Source organism: Cupressus sempervirens, chromosome 2 (genome assembly GCF_028749045.1).
Source record: "Cupressus sempervirens isolate cs-2001-9-10 chromosome 2, ASM2874904v1, whole genome shotgun sequence".
Taxonomy (NCBI): domain Eukaryota; kingdom Viridiplantae; phylum Streptophyta; class Pinopsida; order Cupressales; family Cupressaceae; genus Cupressus; species Cupressus sempervirens.
In genome coordinates, this window is record NC_143119.1 from 512522421 (window position 1) to 512542946 (window position 20526).

Here is a 20526-nt window from a genome sequence, read left to right on the forward strand (position 1 = left end):
TTAAACATTAAAAGTTCACTAATGATGATATGAGACATTTTCACTTGATGATAAGGGTGTTGATTTTGATACCTCGATGATTAAGTTTTATGTTTCAGATAGTTTAGTATTCTTTAATTGGTGATGTTATGATGTTTAGGTATATGCATGTCTAACAATGATTATACTAGTATTTAATCTGAATTAATGAATAAGTTATATGTTATATTTATTATGTGATTACTAATGATTAAATGTGAGTAGAAATGAATTAAACAGTTAATTTATTTGAAAGATGGATGTTTTAATTTATGTAATTTCCCTGATATGTTATATACATATATGCATGTGATTTTCTAGTGCTACTGATGTGTGCAATGAGTGTGCAAGATATTTTAGTCGAGAAATCTATTGAAGAAACAAAATTGAACCCTATGTACCGAATGTGGAAACTAGGGTTGAGTCTAACAAAAGGTGCAAACCCTATTTTTCGTATTTTATTTGTATCATGGATTGGATGAATGTATCATTTTGTAATCTTTAAATGTTAATGTTTCGTAACAGTTTTTTTATAGTGTTGCTTGACCCTCGTGAATTGTATATGCATTCCAGCATGATAGTTAGGGTTAACCAAGTAACCTAATATTTAAGTTGGACTAAGTTAGTGACCTTTTTGCTAATCAATTTATAATTGAGATTAATTACCCCTAATCTAGATTAGTGTTTAATCTTCTTTTTGAAGGTTGTTAGATAGTCCTAAAATTTCTTAGCTTTTGATAGGTCCCTAATTAATCCTAAAGGCCTAAAATCATGAAATCTTAATACCCAAGGGGTATGGGTATGGGTTGGAGGCATTTTCCACTCCCCTAGCCCCTTTTGTTGACTTTTGAGGTCACTCAAAAAGTCCATTTTTGCTTTAGTGCGAAAATAGAATGATTTCACCATAGGTTGAATGACCCTAACCCCACTTTGAGCTTAGCCTTAGGTTTAGTTGAGTTAGAAACCTCTAGATTTTTAGAAAAGTGGAGGAAGTTATTGTCCTTTTTAGGTGGTTGAGTTTGGATCTTATTTAGAGGCATTTTTTAGAAGTTTTGATTGTTACCCAATCTCTAGTTTTAGAGTGAAGTTTTGGAAGATTGAAGGCCAGGAAGGAAAAACTCTTCTCAACTTGTTCATTTTACCATAACCTCTTTGTGAAGGTAGGATTTCTTCATCTCCTTTGTTCATGTTGTTCATGTTGCTCATGTTGTTTCATGTTTGGTTCATGCTTATGTTATTATGTTGTTCATTGGTATGCTTGTATGAATGTTGGATATGCTTGGGAAGATTGAAACATGTTTTATTGAATGCTTTTCCTTCATGTTTTTCTTGAATTTTGAAGTTTTCTTGTATGGGTGTTTTGACATTACTCACCCTCGGATAGGGCAGAAGTGGCCAATTTTGGGAAAGGTCTTCAGTTGGACTCCAACACTATAGAGTCTCTTCTCAGGACAAGAAGAGGGAAATAGGGTAGGGTGTTATGGGCCCCTACCTGTCAGCACAAACCACGCATAAGTTTTGGCATGTAAGAATGGAAGAACAAAAGTTCTTGAGTTATAGCCCCGATTGGGCACCTATTTTGGTGTTGTGGCTAACATCTCCTATTGGAAAAATTCACCTTCTCCATAGTTTTGTACCTATTGTGAAAACCCAGTATGGAATGAATGTCAGATTTTGTCTTCTTCTTATGTTTGTTTGTCACTTGGTCAGTTTTTGTTCTCTCCATGATTACTGTAATGTATTGCAGAATTTAAAATGGATCCCTTGTTAAGGGCCAAGAAGGAAATTCAACTGTTATTGAAATTCAGTTATCTTGAGGAGATTTCTCCTCGGGATTGAAAATCCTGTGTAAAATGTTTTTAAACTAATTGTTGAAGTGGCAATGATGTTGGGTTTTCTTCCTGGTTCTTTCCTGACAGAGCCTTTGAATTAGGCGGTCAATAAAATAATGATTGAGTAATATCCTTGCTTATGAGATTTTTGTATTTTCATTTATATGTATGTGTATCAAAAATGAGATAAAATGATGATGTTCAATTATGCAAATTTCAAGTTCAAATATGTTAAGGCAAAAATTATGTTATGTTGGAAACTTTGATTCATTTTCGTGATTATTGGGAAATAAAATCAATCTTGCATTGTTGTTAAAATGAATTATTCAATTCCTTAGTTTGACTAGGTTTTTAGAAAATTCTATTTAAAAAAATATATAACTCCCTTGTTATAAAAACACATTACTTGGGAAAACCTTCACTTAGGCAAAATAACACTTAGAAAAAAAAATCCCCAAGAGCAATATTTCTCTCTAGACTTTGTATGGGGAAAGGATTAATCCCCCTTTCGAAACATAGAATCTTTAAAGATTCTCCTAATTATTTCTTTTGAATAAAATAAATAAATTAATGTAAGGACCCTCCTCATATGAAACTATCAAATATGAATTCTCTATTAAAATTGTCATAGGAGATTGAAATGGATATAAAGAAATGCTTGTATTGTGGTTGTCCTAAAAGAAACTAAGATTAGTTGATTCATTCATGTTTTAGATACTTAGTGATTCAGGAACTACTACATCACCTCGACTGTTTATTTAAAATATTAATTTTTACTAACAATGGTACGAGACATTTTCACTTGATGATAAGTGTGTTGATTTTGGTACCTCGATGATTAGGTTTTGTGCCTTTTGATAGTACAGTATTCCTTAACTAGTGATGTTTATGATGTTAGGTATATGCATACCCTACGATGATTATTTTAGCATTTTAATTTGAATTAGCGTATAAGTTATGTTATATAGATTTTGTAATTTTCGATGATTACATGTGAGTAGAAATGGATTAAATAGTTGATTGTATGAAAGATTCATGTTTTGATTTATGTAACTATCTAGATAGGTTTTTGATATATATGCATGAGATTTTCTTGAACTACTGATGTGTGCAATGAGTTTGTAGGATATTTTAGTCAAAAAATTTAACAGAAAAATGAAACTGAACCCTATGTATCAATTGTGGAAACCAGGGTTGAATCTAAAGAAAGACGCAAGCCCCATTGTTCGTATTTTATTGGTATCATGGATTGAATGAATGTATCATTTTGTAATTAGTATATGTTAATGTTTCGTAATAGTGTTTTTTAGTGTCACTTGACACTTGTGAATTGTATATGCATTCCAGTATGATAGTTGGAGGTAACCAAGTAACCTCAAGATCTAAGTTGGATTAAATTAGTGACCTTTTTGCTAATCAATTAGTAATTGAGAATTAATTACCTCTAATTAGGATTAGTGAGTTATCTCCATTTTGAGGGTTGTTAGTAAATCCTAAAATATTCCTAGCTTTTGATAGGTCTCTAATTAATCCTAAAAGCCTAAAAACATTAAATCTAAGTACCCTAGGGGTAAGGGTATGGGTTGGGAGTATTTTCCACTCCCCTAGCCTCTTTGGTTGACTTTTATGGTCACTCAAAAATCTTATTTTTGGTTGATTGCGAAAATTGATTGTCTCCTTCATGAGTTGGTGATTTAAACTCCACCTTAAGGTTTACCTAATGTCTAGTTGAGTTAGGATCATATTTAGAGACATATTGGAGAAGTTTTGGGTTGTCACCCAATCTTTAGTTTTTAGAGAGAAGTTGGAAGATTGAAGGAAAGGAAGGTTAAGCTCTTCTCAACTTGTCATTTTACCATAACGTTTTGTGAAGGTAGGGTTCTTCACTCTTTTGATCATGTTCTTCATATTGTTCATACTTGGATCCATGCATAAGGTATTTTTTTGTTCTTGTATTGCTTGCATGTGTGTTGAGGTTGTTTGGGAAGAGATCTTAACTTGTTCTTGGGTGTCATTCTTATGCTTTGCTTTGAAATTTTGAGGGGATTTCATGGGGATTGTTTTGGCATTACTCACCCTTGGATAGGGAAGAAGTGGCCAAGTACGGGGGAAGGGCCTTAGTTGGACCTCAATAGCGTAGAGTCTCCTCTCATGGTGAGAAGAGAGAAAGAGGGTAGGTTGTATGGGCCCCTACTTGTCATCACATACTTTGTATGAAAATATGAATTCTTGAAGAAGGGAAGGAATGAAAACCCTTGTTATATTGGCCTCGAAAGGGCATTTGTAGAAGAATGGAAGTTCTTGAATTTTAGCCCCGAAAGGGCTATGTTATAGTAGGGTGATTGACGTCTCCTATTGAGAAAATCCACCTCCCCCCTATTTTGGTTCAATGTTGAATCTATTGTGCAAAACTAGGTTGGGAATGCATGCTTGAATTGTTCATCATATTATGTTGTTTTACCTCTGGCTTGGTTCTTGTCTTTCTCATGGTTCCCTTGGTGCATTGAAGATATTGGAAAAGATCTCTTGTGAAAGACCTAGAAGAGAATTCAATTGAGTTGCAACATTATGCAAAAATGTATTTAAATTTTGATGTATTTGGCAAAGATGTCCGATTTTCTTAATGGTTCTTTCCCAATGGAGCCTTGAACCAGGGTGATTAATGGAAGAGAATACAAAATTGAGTATGGTTCCTTACGTAAGAGAAGTTTCATTGTATCATTAAAATGTGGTTTCAATAAGTTCTTTCATTGTAATTTTGGTCTCTAATTGGAAATGAATCACATGGTTGTTTAAAATGATGCTTTATATTATAGTGAAAATTCTACTCCCTTGTATAAATGATGGAAGGATATTACTCAAAGTATGATCTATGAATGCTCCTATATGAGTTCAAGTGCGAATTGAATGACAAATTTAATCCTTGGATTAATCTACTTTAGATGTGATAAAATTGCATAGAATCCTACCTTAATTATCTAATAGATTTAAGGGATGTACTATTAGTTTTGTAAGCCATATGAAACTTTAGGAATTATAATTCCTAGGTAATATTAGCAACATGTTAGCTTTTCAAATTATGATCCAACTTAGAGAAAATTAATCTACCTTTACATATCATCCCAAAGAGAAGATTCATACACTTAAAAAAAAAGAAGCAAGAAAAATTCTCAAACACCCACCTACAGGATGTTGGAAATTGTCTGGGAAAAATAATAATTCCCTTGCTAAGACATAGTATATTCCAAAAGGGATTCCTTTAGAAAATCTAATTTATAAATCTAATTAATATTAAATTGATTTATAAACAATTAAATAAATATCCCTAAGACTATCTACATAATTTTAAAACATGACTCTTATTCTTACCTAGAAAACTTTATGCACTTAACTCCTATCTTACTTCCTCCACCCTAGGCGATTTGACAAGCTTCCATAGGTTGACTTGAAGTGTAGCACATACCCATGTAATTTGTCATGGTAGTCAAGTTGGTAGATGTGATTAGAGGAAAATTTGATTGGAGAAGGGATATATTAAAGTCTCAACCCTTCATATTTATTTTATCTCCTAGTTTTTCTTTCTTTTAATCCCCCTTTTCTTCCTAGGCGTACATCTTCTTGGGAGGAATACAAGACAAGTTGTAGGTCTTGGATCATGTGTTGAACCCTTTTGGGGGTACGTGGGTCCTTGAATATTTAAGGGTTTTTCTTGCTTGATGATGGATAGAAAATCCAAAATCCTATACTCCCAAATTTAATCTCCCTTTGCCATGATTGTCTCCAAGCGTACCTTGCAAGGAAGAGCTGTATTCGGTAGCGCATATCTACCTTGGGATAGCATGTAGCCTATTGGGAGGCTATCCAAGGTTATTGGGTGTGGGGTGTGGAGCTAGGTTAGTAGGTAGTGGGTAGTATAGGGTTAAGTTAGGATTGATATAGTAGTGTTAGCACTTGTTAAGTTTAGGATCAGTTTTAATTAAGTTGTAATAAAGTCATTTAAGTTGTATTCAAAAAAAAAATGCTAGATAAGAGTTAGTTCTTAGGAAGCGTAAGTTTTAGTTGTATTAATGATAATATTTTTTGTTAAATGTTAGAGAGTAGTGGGTTTGGGGGTTAGCTTAGTTTTGTATTTAAGTGTTAAATTAGAATGCGTTAGGATTTGTTTGGTAGATAGTTTAGATTATTATTTTTGTTTTAGTTTAGATTTGTATTAATTAAAGAGTTATTTAATTAGTTCATTTTAAATTCAAAGTGTGATTTAGCATAGTAAGAAATTAGATTAAAGTTCTTAAAGAATTTTGTTAGTTTTAGTTTGATTTAATAGTGTAGTTTAAGTGTTAAGATTTAAGTTATAAATTTAGTAAAGTTTTTAGTTAGTCTAAATTTTATGTAATTATGATTATTATGTTTTTTTTTTAAAATATATTAGTTATTATAGTAGATGTTAGTTAGAATAATGATATGTTAGAATATGTCAAGATAAATTAGTTCCGTTATTAGTCAAATGTGTTTGTTAAGGTGAAGGTTAGAGAATTTATTAAGTAGATTAGATTTTAGTTTATTTAATCTTAGTTGTATGACTATTATTATCATTATTAGTATTATTTTTGAATAGATCATAAATTTAAATGAGTTAAGTAGATATGAGAAATTTGTAAATGTTAAGGAAAAAGTTGACGAAGATAGTCTATGTTATTTTAGATTTTTATTATATTTTCATTCCTTATGTAATGAACAATTAGTATCCTTTAAAGTTAGATAGTTAGTGTACTTTACTGTAAGTAATTTGAATTAGTACTAGGATATGATAGTAGTAAGTGTAGAGTTGATATTAAGTGTTGTGAAAGATTATAAAATTATGTTAGTCGGTTTATTTAATCTTAAGATAATTTAGATTTGTTTGTACTTACATAGTTATCTGAATGTTTTAATATTTAAGTGTAGATAAAAGTGATGACATGTTAGATCCTTAAAATTAATTGAATTTGAATTATTCAAATGTATTAATCAATTTAGCAACGAATGTTTAGATCTAATGATCTAGTCCTAAACATTGATTTTTAAAACTTAAATGGAAATGTTAGGTCACTAATAGGAGGACCCGTATCTCTCATTTTACCTTTGCTTAACATGTGCAAATAAACATATCAAACTTAGTGGTGTTATTTATCTTTAATTCTTCTATATTTAAAAAAAAGAAAACATTGTGTGTTTTTGCCTGAATTTTTGGGCATGACAATTAAAATTTGGATAAATAATTGTTTTAAAAAAAATGGCATAAAACATAAACCAAGCAAATATCCTTACTCTACCCACTTTACTTTAAATCATTACTACCCCTGGAGCGTAAGTTTGGAAGCATGGAGAAAGAATGTAGATTGTTTTAAAAGCAAAATAGAACACCTCCAGTTAGCACATTTATTTCCTTGATCAACTTAGCAATCCCATGATTTGACAAGGGACTCCAAACTTATCCTTTTCCCTCCATGCAAATTTCATTTTTGTTTGTAGCAAGTCGAATTAATGCCATGTGTATGCAAATTTCATTTTTGTTTGCAGCATGTCGAATAAATATAATACAATATTTTAATTATATACAAATTCTAACTTAATGCCATGTGTATGTTGAATTCAAGTTAGTTGTTCAAATGTTTGTTCTTAGAGATTGTTATACAATTCAAAATACCTCTCCTTTCATTATATAGTTTTTAAGAATTGTTCTTCAATGCATCTTCGATGTACCTATTGCACACCAAAGTGTGATATATATATATATATATACACACACACACACACACACATATATACACATATATATACATATATATACATATATATATATATATGTATATGTATATATACATATACATATACATATATATACATATACATACATATATATACATACATACATACATATATATATATATGTATATGTATATATATATATGTATATATGTATATATATATGTATATGTATATATATATGTATATATATATATATGTATATGTATATGTATATATATATATGTATATGTATATGTATATATATATATGTATATGTATATGTATATATATATATATGTATATGTATATATATATATATATATATGTATATATATATGTATATATATATATATATGTATATATATATGTATATATATATATATATATATATATATATATATATATATATATATATATATATATATATATATATATATATATATATATATATATGTCTTATATTTAATAATCATTATTTAAAATATATGTTATTTAATTATTTTAACATATATAAGCTAATACATCAATTTTATTTTATATATTTAGAATAAATTATAATCTAAATAAGAGTTTATTTCTATTATTCCATGTGAATAAATCTAATTATTTTATTTCGAATTATGATATATTGGATTTATTTGTATTTAAAACAACAACAAAAAATCATTTAAAACAACTAAAAAAAAAATTCAAAAGAAAACTTACCTTTACCCCTCCCTTACTTCGACGCATACTACCCTTTTAATATTTAATAGAGTTATCATTGAAATTTAAGAAACAAAATAAATAACATTAAAATAAACATTCAAAAGAGTTAACTTATTTACTCTTGTTTCAAAGGATTAGCTATTTACTCTTGTTTCAAAGAATTAACTATTTACTCTTGTGTGAAAGAAATTACTATTTACCTACCAATGGTATTAAGATAGATGTTAATTTTATTTTGTGTTTGTTGTTAGATAATTTGAATACTTATGTTAAGATTTCAAAAATGTTGTATGCATACATTGCTATTATAATTTATTATTATTCAAATTTAATAACCAATTGTAATATTTGGAACTAACTAAGATACAAGTTATAAAATTAAATTTATTAAAATAATTTGACTTATTCTTTCTAAAATCTATAAATATCATTTTTATCTTATATGCCTATCAATTTATAAATATCAATAACCATCTTTAGTATGTCTATTGAAATATTAAAACTAACATACTATCATCGTTGCATAATTGCTAAAGCTTAGTAAATATTATATATATTTGTAAAATAAAAATAGGTTTCATATTTCACTAACCTCTTTTATGTAAAATAAAAATAGGTTTAATATTTGACTAACAATAAATAATTTGGAGAATAAAGTTTCTCCTTCCATAAGTAACATTTATCAAGTGATAACACAGTTTGATAGCAATATCACAACATTTATCCGACCATTTTCCTGCCATAAACACAAATCAATGAAGTGGGGTACAATCTGTGAATTAAAATAATCTGAGCCACCTTGGATTTGACCACGGTTGGTAAGGTATGGGTATGGGGGTCATGGAGTATGACCATCTAGCCATCCCGAATGGTGGGGCTAGATAGCCATCGACATGGCTATCGAACCATGCTTCCATGTCCCATAAACTTTATCCATCATACATTGTACTTTCACTAGTTAATGTCCATGTACAAGAAGAAAATAACTGTGACTAGTACTCTCTCTAATTTTGATGGAGGGTTCACACCTCCTAGACAATCTAGGTGAAGGTTACCACATAGACTTTTTAAGAACGACTACACATTAAAATAAATTTTATTTCAAACCTATTTTTTTAATACTTACCTTCTCATCCATGGACTCAAAGTTTTTAAGTATTTGATAGATGAAATATTTCTAATAATTTAATTTTTTTGGTAAAAATTTAATAACTTAAAATTATTATATTTTTTATTTGTTTTTGAATAAAGTAATTAATTAGTTAGTGAATAAAAGTTGAGTTTTTGAATTATGAAGAATTAGAAAATCAATTTATTTAATTAATTAATGTAAAATGATAAAAGATTATATTAATTAGCAAATAAAATTGTATATTGTATATAATTGAAATTTTATAATAATTTTATTAAAAACCTAACTTATACGAAAATAAAACTATTATTATTATGAAATAACTTCTCCTTGATAACTTAAATCTTATTATTTTTTAAGAAAAAGTTAGATTGTCATTGATCATGTCAACTACTAATTAATATATAATTCATTGCTCAACAAATTAATATATCATATTTTGAGATTTATCAAGTTAAATTATATCTGACTACACTTTGATAGATACATATTATCAACCTTTACATAAACTACTTGTCATGCCCAAAACTACGAGGGCAAAAACATGCAATTTTTTTTTATTTTTTTTATAATAATTAAAAAGCTCTAAGTTTTGAAATGATTGTGATTACAGTTTAAGTATAGGATCTCTACGATACATCTTAAGTTTTTAAAAAATTTCACACATTAATCATTGATTTATCCTTAATCATTAAATCAGTTAATTATCTTAACAATCAAATTTCTTTAAAAGTTTTATCACAGTGGAAATTTTATATACTTGTATAGAATATCTTTAAAATTATTCAAATAACTTAAAACCCAACTTAGTTTTAGATTAAGCACTATTCAAAACAAAATTTAACTTAAATATAAATAAAACAATTATCTATACTTAATCAAATTAGAACTGACTAAAATAGTATTCAAAGACTAATTAAATTAACATTAATATTAAAACAACTAAATTTTACTATCATACGTATAACTAACTAAAACAATTTTAATTAAATTATAAACTAGCACTATTAACAATGATAAAATAAGATAAACTAAAAAATAGATTACTCTAAACTAAGCTAAACTAACATAATAAACACTACTTAAATTTTCTTAATTAATAATTACAAACCTAAATTTAAAATACTTACAATCAAATAAAATTAAACTAATTAAAACTAACAACAAAATAAAACAATGAAATAAAACTAACTAAATCATTTAACATACTAACTAACCTACTAACTACCTATACTAACCCTATACCCTAAACCCCACCTGCCAACCCTCCCACTTGGGCAGCGCTTTGCTCAATGAGATGAGCGCAGACTCAAGGAAAAGGGAGCCACCCAAAAACATCAAAGTCCAATGCATTTTTTTTAATTTAAACAATTTTACCATAAGCAAACCAACGTCCAACGTAAGTGCTCAGCAAAGGGTAAAGAAGATGGGTGAAGACATTTATGGGGACAGGTGACATCATCGATAGACATGATGACCCTGTCAATTCCATCGCATAGGGAGAGTAGGATGGGGGGGGGGGGGGGGTAAGTATTGAATTTAAAAGTTAATTTGGTAAGAGTAGGATATTTAGATAGATGATTATATATATATATATATATATATTTGAATTTCTTTTGAATTTTTATCATGTATATTATGCTTTAACTTGATTTTGTTTTATCACAAAATTTAATTGAAAATGATATTTAAAAGAATATTCTCTGTTGCTCCCTTTCAAATTTAAAAGGCCTCCCATACAATTTCCAGTGAGCAATTTTGCCCTTGGGAGTGTATTTTTTGACATTTTTCTAAGTCTAGATTTCAAAGCCATGCAAGAATAATTTTATATATATATATATATATATATATATATATATATATATATATATATATATATATATATATATATATATATATATATATATATATATTTTTCTAGATTTTTTTTTATAGGATTAAAACATGGACACAATAGTTTGAGGCATAATAACACCATATTTAATGTGGTTTGCTATACAACTTAAATTTGCAAAATATCAACCATAGACATTATTTTCTTTCCTGAACATAATTATCATTTTGAACATATAAGGAACATATAAAGAACTTTAAAATTTGCTCAATCAAACTGAACCTACATCCATGATATAATTTTCGTTTCCAACATAGAAGTAAACTTGAAATTTGCCTAATTAAATCAACACCATTTCCATCCTATTTTGATGTGCATCCGTCCAAAATAAAGTTTACAATTAAATCACATGACAAGCAATTATACTCAACACCAATTTTATTGGCAAACCTGATTCAAAGGCTCAGTCGGGAAAGAATCAGGAAGAAAACCTGGCTTCATTGCCAATCCAACAAAGTTTGAAATACCAATTTACATAGGATATCAATCCCAATTACAACAATTTAATAGAATTTTCTCCATGACACTCATCAAGGGATTTATAATGTTTTCTGCAACACATTTCTAGAACCAAGGAGGAAACAGAATCTGATCAGGTGACCAAAATCATGATAAAAAACAATTCAAAACATGCATATTTATACAAGGTTTTCACAACAAGATCTACAATGAATCAACACTAGGGAAAGGTGGATTCTTCCAACTAGGAAAAGTTAAGCACAACACCAAATCAGATGCCCAATTGGGGCTATTAACCAAGAACTTTCGTTCTTTCATTTAAAAATGCCATACTCATACGAGGTTTGTGCTAACGGATAGGGGCCCATAACACCCTACCCTTTCTCCCTCTTCTCGTCCTAAGAAGAGACTCTACACTGGTTGGAGTCCAACTAAACGGACCTTTCCCAAAATTGGTCACTTCTGCCCTCTCCAAGGGTGAGTAATACCAAAACACCCATACAAGAAAAGTCTCAAAATTGCAAACATAAACATGAAAGGAAAACATCCAAAATAACATGGTTTTCAAATCTTCCCAACATACCCACAAACATACAAACATTGAAACAACATCAAGGTAGCATAAGCATGAAACAAACATGGAAACTGAATAAGGGAGATAAGAATTCCTACCTTCACAAAGAGGTAATGGCTATGAACAAGTTTGAGTAGGGTTTCCACTTCTTTCCTTCAATCTTCAAAAAACTCCTCTCTAGATGTAGAGATTGGGTAAGAACCTCCACTAGTCCAAGGAAGGCCTCTAAATAAGCCTCCAACTCAACCACCCAAGGGCTCAATAACTAACCCCACCCACTTGCAATTCTAGAAACTCCTAACTCAACCTACACTATGGTTAAACCCTAAGTGGAAATGAGGTGAGGTAACTCAAGATAACCATGGTCAATTTTCGCACAAAGGCAAAAACAGACTTTTTGAGGGACCTCAAAAGTCAATAAAAGGGTCTTAGGAGTTGGAAAAGACCCCTAACCCATATCCATACCCTTTGGGTATAATTATTTCAAGTTTTAAGCCTTAGGAAAAAGGTTTAGAGCCAAACAAAATCTAGGAATAAAATAGGACCATCTAACTATTCTAACATTGCAGATTAAAGACTAATCCAGATTAAGGGAAGACTAACCTCGATTAGGAATCCAAAAGCAAACTAACACCAACTAAACCAACTTGGGTCCAAAGGTTAAACAACTAACCCTAAACAGCACACTGAAGCACGTAAATAATTTACGAGTGTCAAGTGACTATAAAAGAACATAATTACGAACATTAACATCCACTGAACAAAGAAGATACATACATATATCTCACAATACAATACGCGAATTACGAACAACAAGGTTTCCAAAATTAGCACAAAGAGATAAGTTCTGTTCCTCTGTAGGGTTTCTCGGCTAAATATTTGCACACTCATTGCACACATTAATAGTCCTATTAAATCACATGTACATAAATGTATACGTATCAAAAATTCACATAAATTAAAACATACATCAATAAGGGTTTCTTCATCCTGCTTAATTCTTAATCATTTAAAATCTCTTAAATCAAAGTCTCAATCCTACATTTACTGATTTCATCAACATACATATACATGAAACATTAAATGAAAATCTTCAAATATATCTAAAAGTAACATCACACAACATGAAATAATAAAGTATGTTCTAAGCATCTGATAATGTCTCGACATCTCGAGTCATGAATATCAAAATAGTAGTAATGTATCACTATGCTACAATGGATCGGGGCGAGGCCTCACACCCTCCCCCACTAGGCATGAACTTCCTCCTGGAGTTCATCAAAAAGATACGGCTACTGAGATCGCATTTGCGCTACATCCTCCCATGAAGCTGTGACCTCATCGTAACAATCCCATTGGACCCTAACCTGGTCCAGCTCTCGGCCTCGACGTGCTAGGGTCTGTCGAGCCATAATGCAGATAGGCTCCAATGCTAGCTGTCCGTCCGACTCCACCTGTAAAGCATCCCAATCTATAATATGAGACTCATCATAAATGTATCCTCTAAGTACTGAAATATGAAACACATCGTGGATGCATGACAGGCTAGGTGGCAAAGCTAAATGGTATGCAACAAGTCCTATCCTCTCTAGGATCTCGAACGGCCCAACAAACTGGGGTGCCAACTTAGAGCCCTTTCCAAATCGAATCGGACTCTTGTGTGGTCACACCCTTAAGAACACTCTATCACCAACCTGATACTCTCGATCTGACCTCTTCGCATCAGCATACTTCTTCTGCCTATCCCGTGCCTCTCTCAAGCGCTGTCTAATCAGGTTCACCTGCTGCTCCATCTCCTTTACTAACTGGGGACCAATAGATAATCAATTCTCGATCCTGTCCCAACTCAAGGGTGTTCTGCATGGTCTCCCATACAAGGCCTCATAAGGCGACATACCTATGGAAGAATGATGCCCATTGTTATAGGCAAACTCGAAAAGATGTAGGTATTCCTCCCATTTGACCTGATGATCCATCACGTACATACGTAGCATGTCCTCCAAAACTTGATTCACTCACTCGGTCTGGCCATCGGTCTGAGGATGGTACACTGAACTAAAATTGAGCTTGGTGCCCAAAGATGACTACAACTCTCTCCATAAAGAAGAAGTGAACAAAGAGTCTCTATCAGAGATGATCTTACAGGGAACACCATGAAGTGTAACAATGTCCCACAAGAATACCTGAGCTATATCTCATGCTGTGAATGTAGTACGTAGGGGTGAGAAATGGGCAACCTTGGTCAACGTATCAACTATCACCAAAATGGCATCATGGCAACAAGATGACATAGGAAGACCAACAATGAAATCCATAGATATAGTATCCCATTTCCACACTGCAATCTCATGCGGCTGGAGAAGCCCGCCAGGATGACGGTGCTCCGCCTTCACCCTCTGGAACTCAAGGCATCTCATAACTATGCTAGCAATCTGCACTCTCATGCGTAGCCAATGATACAACTGCCTCAAATCTGCATGTAACTTCTTAACACCGGGGTGCACTGCATAAGGTGCTCTATGAGCCTCAAGTACAATGAGCTTGTGCAAACCCCCAATGGAAGGTACATACATACATCCCCTATGATGCAAAAGTCCATCAAACTCCAAGGAATACTCTACAAACTTCCCTTCCAAGGGTCTCTAAGAGTGTACTAACTGACTAACTTCTGCATAAAGCTCATCAGCTAGTAAGTGCTATAAGATCCGCTCTCTCAAGTCAGTACAAGTAGTCACAGATAAAAGCTCATGGCACCTTCTACTTAAGGCATCTACAACCACATTCTCCTTTCCCTTGATGTCATGAACATCAAAATCATACTCACACAGAAACTCCATCCACCTTCTTTGCCTAGCATTAAGGTTTGGCTGAGAAAATATGTACTGCAAGCTCTGGTGATCAGAATGAAGCTCGAATCTATGACCCAGAAGGAAATGTCGCCATCTCACCAAGGCATGAACCACTGCCGCTAGTTCTAGGTCGTGAGTAGGATAATTGAGTTCATGAGTCTTCAATTTCCTAGACTCAAAGGAAATAGGCCATCCTTCCTACATAAGGACTGCCCCTAAACCATCTAAAGATGCATCGGTGCACACCACAAAATTTGCAACAGGATCTGGTACTACAAGAATCAGTGCACTCGTGAGGGCTCTCTTGAGCTCTTGAAAAGCTCTACCACACTTCTCTGTCCACTCATACTTCTTCCACTTTTTTTGAAGAGATGTGATGGGGTGTGCCAATCTAGAGAATCCTAAAATGAAGCGTCGATAATATCCTGCTAGCCCCATAAAGCTCCTCACTTCAGTAACACTGGCAGGTGCTAGCCAATCCATGATAGCCCTAATCTTTGATGGGTCTACTGAGACACCATCACTTGATATGACATGACCCAAATAATTTATCTCGGGTCTAAAGAATGCACACTTCGACAAGCTGCCAAACAACTGATTCTCTCTCAGCTTCTGCAATACCTGTCTCAGGTCCTCTTCATGCTCTCTCTCATCATGAGAATAAATTAGAATGTCATCAAGAAAGATAACCAAAAACTTATCCAAAAAGGTACAGAATACTCCATTCATGAGGCTCATGAATACAACTGGAGCATTCATAAGGCCAAATGGTACCATGGTAAACTCGTAGTGACCATACCTAGTACGAAAAGCTATTTTGGGGATATCACTATCCACAATCCTCAACTGATGATAACCCGACTTCAGATCAATCTTTGAAAATACTTGGGCACCCTGCAATTGATCAAAGAGGTCATCGATTCTGGGAAGAGGATATCGGTTCTTGATGGTCACTTTGTTCAATTGCCGATAATCAATACACAACCTAAGTGATCCATCCTTCTTCTTGATGAAGATCACTGGTGCACCCCAAGGTGACACACTAGGTCAAATATGTGCCTTCTCTAAGAGTTCCTCCAACTGAGCTTTTAGCTCACTAAGCTCATGAGTAGTCATCCTGTATGGTGTTCTCGAAACTGGCTTGGCTCCTGGCACCAGGTCTATGTGAAAATCCACTGCTCGAGGTGGAGGCATACCAGGAAGCTCTGAAGGAAACACATCTGCAAACTCCTGAAGGATTGGAAAATCATCAAGGGATGGCTCCCTCTCTAGATCTTCCTCTTTGTCACTAATAGTGATAGCAAACAATTGACAACCATTTCACATGCACTATCTAAGCTGCATAGCGAAAATCATACGAAGGGACACTGGCCTCTTCACTTTGAAGATCTCCCTAGAGATACCATCATTGTCCACACATTCCACCCTCTTCTTTCGACAATCCATCTTGACGCTATGGGCATAAAGCCAATCCATGCCAAGAACAACATCATAAGAACCTAGAGGGGTAATGTGTAGATCATTCCTAGTGGACATGTCTCCAATCTACATCTGACAATTCTGCACCATCGAACTAACTGACACTCTGGCTCCTGAGGCTAATTATACTTCCCAACTAACATCCTATCTGACTGCCACTAGCTCGCAACACTCTACCAAAAATGGAGATATAAAAGAGTCAGTAGCCCCTGAATCAAATAAAACTGCAACCATATGGCCCTGTATAATACCTGTAGCCTCAATAACTGTGGCCTAATGCTCAGCCTGGTAGTTGTCAACCGCTGCAAAAACTCTATGGGATCTACCCATGTCACCAACTGTCAGCTCTGAAAAAGCCCTGCTTTGACCACTGGATGCCTGTCCCTATGGACACTCCCTAGCTATATGACCCATGCCACCACAAGTGTAGCATAGTCTGCGAGTATAAGATCGTGCACCCTGTGACCCAGACTGCTATTGGCCTCCTAACCTGCTAGATCCATTGTAACCACCCCTAGGAGACTGCTGAGTCTTCACTAACTTTGACTGTGGGGCCTATACTTTTTGATCCTACCTAGGACCCTGTGACTGCCATTGCTTGGGCTTGGAGCCCTGATAACCTTGAGAAGGTTTCTACTGCTGCTGCTAGGGTTTTGGCTACTGAGACTGCTAGCCCTTAGAGGACCCTGCTGTATAGTTCTGATTCCCTTTCCAAGGGGTTTCTGTTGGGAGGAGTTTCGGTTCTGAGACCGATCTTATGACTCTTGCCTAACTCAAGTATCCTCAGCAACTAGTGCTATCTCCACTGCCTGTCTAAAGGTGGTAGGGAAGGCCATCTGAACTGGGCCCTGAAGTGAGAAATTTAGACCCATGATAAAGTGATGCACCCGTAGTTTCTCGTCCTTCATGTATTCCACATAAGGAAGGAGCTCGAGAAACCTACTCTTGTACTAAGCCACTATAAGGCCTCTCTGATAAAGAGAATGGAGCTCCTCTAACTGTTTTTGTTGGAAATGCTCTGACAAGTACTTCTCCCAAAATCTTTCTAGGAAAGATTCCCATGTGAGGGTGTCCATCCTCACTCCACCTATGATCTCCTCCTGATGCCACCAGTTGGAGGCATCCCCTCTCAATTGATGAACTGCTAGGTGTTCTTTTAGATTACTCCCATAAAGGCATAACCCAAAGCACCACTGTAGGCTCTGCAACCATGCCTCTACTACTATTCCCTCAGTGGAATTGGTAAATAATGGTGGCCCAAGTCGAATCAATTCCCTGATATCATCTCCTACATGTCTAGGAGGTCTGTCAAATGGGGATCCTCTCTGGTGTATGGACTCTTCCTTGTGTTCACCTTGACCCTCTAACTACCTCAGTGGGGGACTCCTAGTCCTCTCTCTGACTCTAGGTCTGCCTCCTCTGGGTCCCTCTACTTCCACTACTGGAATCTGCTGAACTGGCTGAACTACAAGTACTACTCTTTGCTGAACTACACCAATCAAAGTCTGAAGTGCATCTATAATGTCCTGGTTTGGGTTCGGTGGTGGTGGAGGTGGAGGTGGTGGTGATGGAGGTGGGCCATCCTCCTGTCCCACTCTACCACCCTTAGCCCTACGACCTCTGCCTCACCGGCTACGAGCAACAGGCGACATCTACACAATTAAAAGTTTGAGTTAAGTTTAGGAAGCACAATGGTTTAAGGTTCCTAGTGTTGAAATACAGGCTCTGATACCAAAATGTCATGCCCAAAACTACGAGGGCAAAAACACGCAATTTTTATTTATTTATAATAATTAAAAAGCTCTAAGTTTTGAAATGATTGTGATTACAGTTTAAGTATAGGATCTCTACGATACATCTTAAGTTTTTAAAAATTTTCACACATTAATCATTGATTTATCCTTCATCATTAAATTAGTTAATTATCTTAACACTCAAATTTCTTAAAAAGTTTTATTGCAGTGGAAATTTTATATACTTGTATAGAATATCTTTAAAATTATTCAAATAACTTAAAACCCAACTTAGTTTTAGATTAAGCACTATTCAAAACAAAATTTAACTTAAATATAAATAAAACAATTATCTATACTTAATCAAATTAGAACTGACTAAAATAGTATTCAAAGACTAATTAAATTAACATTAATATTAAAACAACTAAATTTTACTATCATACGTATAACTAACTAAAACAATTTTAATTAAATTATAAACTAGCACTATTAACAATGATAAAATAAGATAAACTAAAAAATAGATTACTCTAAACTAAGCTAAACTAACATAATAAACACTACTTAAATTTTCTTAATTAATAATTACAAACCTAAATTTAAAATACTTACAATCAAATAAAATTAAACTAATTAAAACTAACAACAAAATAAAACAATGAAATAAAACTAACTAAATCATTTAACATACTAACTAAACTACTAACTACCTATACTAACCCTATACCCTAAACCCCACCTGCCAACCCTCCCACTTGGGCAGCGCTTCCCAAGGGAGCGTTGTCCTTGGGACAGCGCTCTACCCAATGAGATGAGCGCAAACTCAAGGAAAAGGGAGGTGCCCAAAAACATCAAAGTCCATTGCATTTGTTTTAATTTAAACAATTTTTCCATAAGCAAACCAATGTGAGCACTCAACAAAGGGTAAAGAAGATGGGTGAAGACATTTATGGGGATAGGTGACGTCATCGATAGACATGATGACCCTGTCAATTCCATCGCGTAGGGAGAATAGGATGGGTGGGGGGGGGTAAGTATTAAATTTAAAAGTTAATTTGGTAAGAGTAGGATATTGAGATAGACGATTATATATATATATATATATATATATATATATATATATATATATATATATATATATATATATATATATATATATTTATATATATATATATATATATATATATATATATATATATATATATATATATATATATATATATATATATATATTTATATATATATATATATATATATATATATATATATATATATATATATATATATATATATATATATATATATATATATATATTTTGAATTTCTTTTGAATTTTTATCATGTATATTATGCTTTAACTTGATTTTGTTTTATCACAAAATTTAATTGAAAAAGATATTTAAGAGAATATTCTCTGTTGCTCCCTTTCAAATTTAAAAGGCCTCCCATACAATTTCCAATGAGCAATTTTGCCCCTGGGAGTGTATTTTTTGACATTTTTCTAAGTCTAGATTTCAAAGCCATGCAAGAATAATTATATATATATATTTTTTGTCTAGATTCTATTTATAGGATTAAAACATGGACACAATAGTTTGAGGCATAATAGCACCATATTTAATGTGGTTTCCTATACAACTTAAATTTGCAAAATATCAACCATAGACATTATTTTCTTTCCTGAACATAATTATCATTTTGAACATATAAGGAACATATAAAGAACTTGAAAATTTGCTCAATCAAACTGAACCTACATCCATGATATAATTTTCATTTCCAACATAGAAGTAAACTTGAAATTTTCCTAATTAAATCAACACCATTTCCATCCTATTTTGATATGCATCCATCCAAAATAAAGTTTACAATTAAATCAGATGACAAGAAATTATACTCAACACCAATTTTATTAGCAAACCTGATTCAAAGGCTCAGTCGGGAAAGAATCAGGAAGAAAACCTGGCTTCGTTGCCAATCCAACAAAGTTTGAAATACCAATTTACATAGGATATCAATCCCAATTACAACAATTTAATAGAATTTTCTCCATGACCC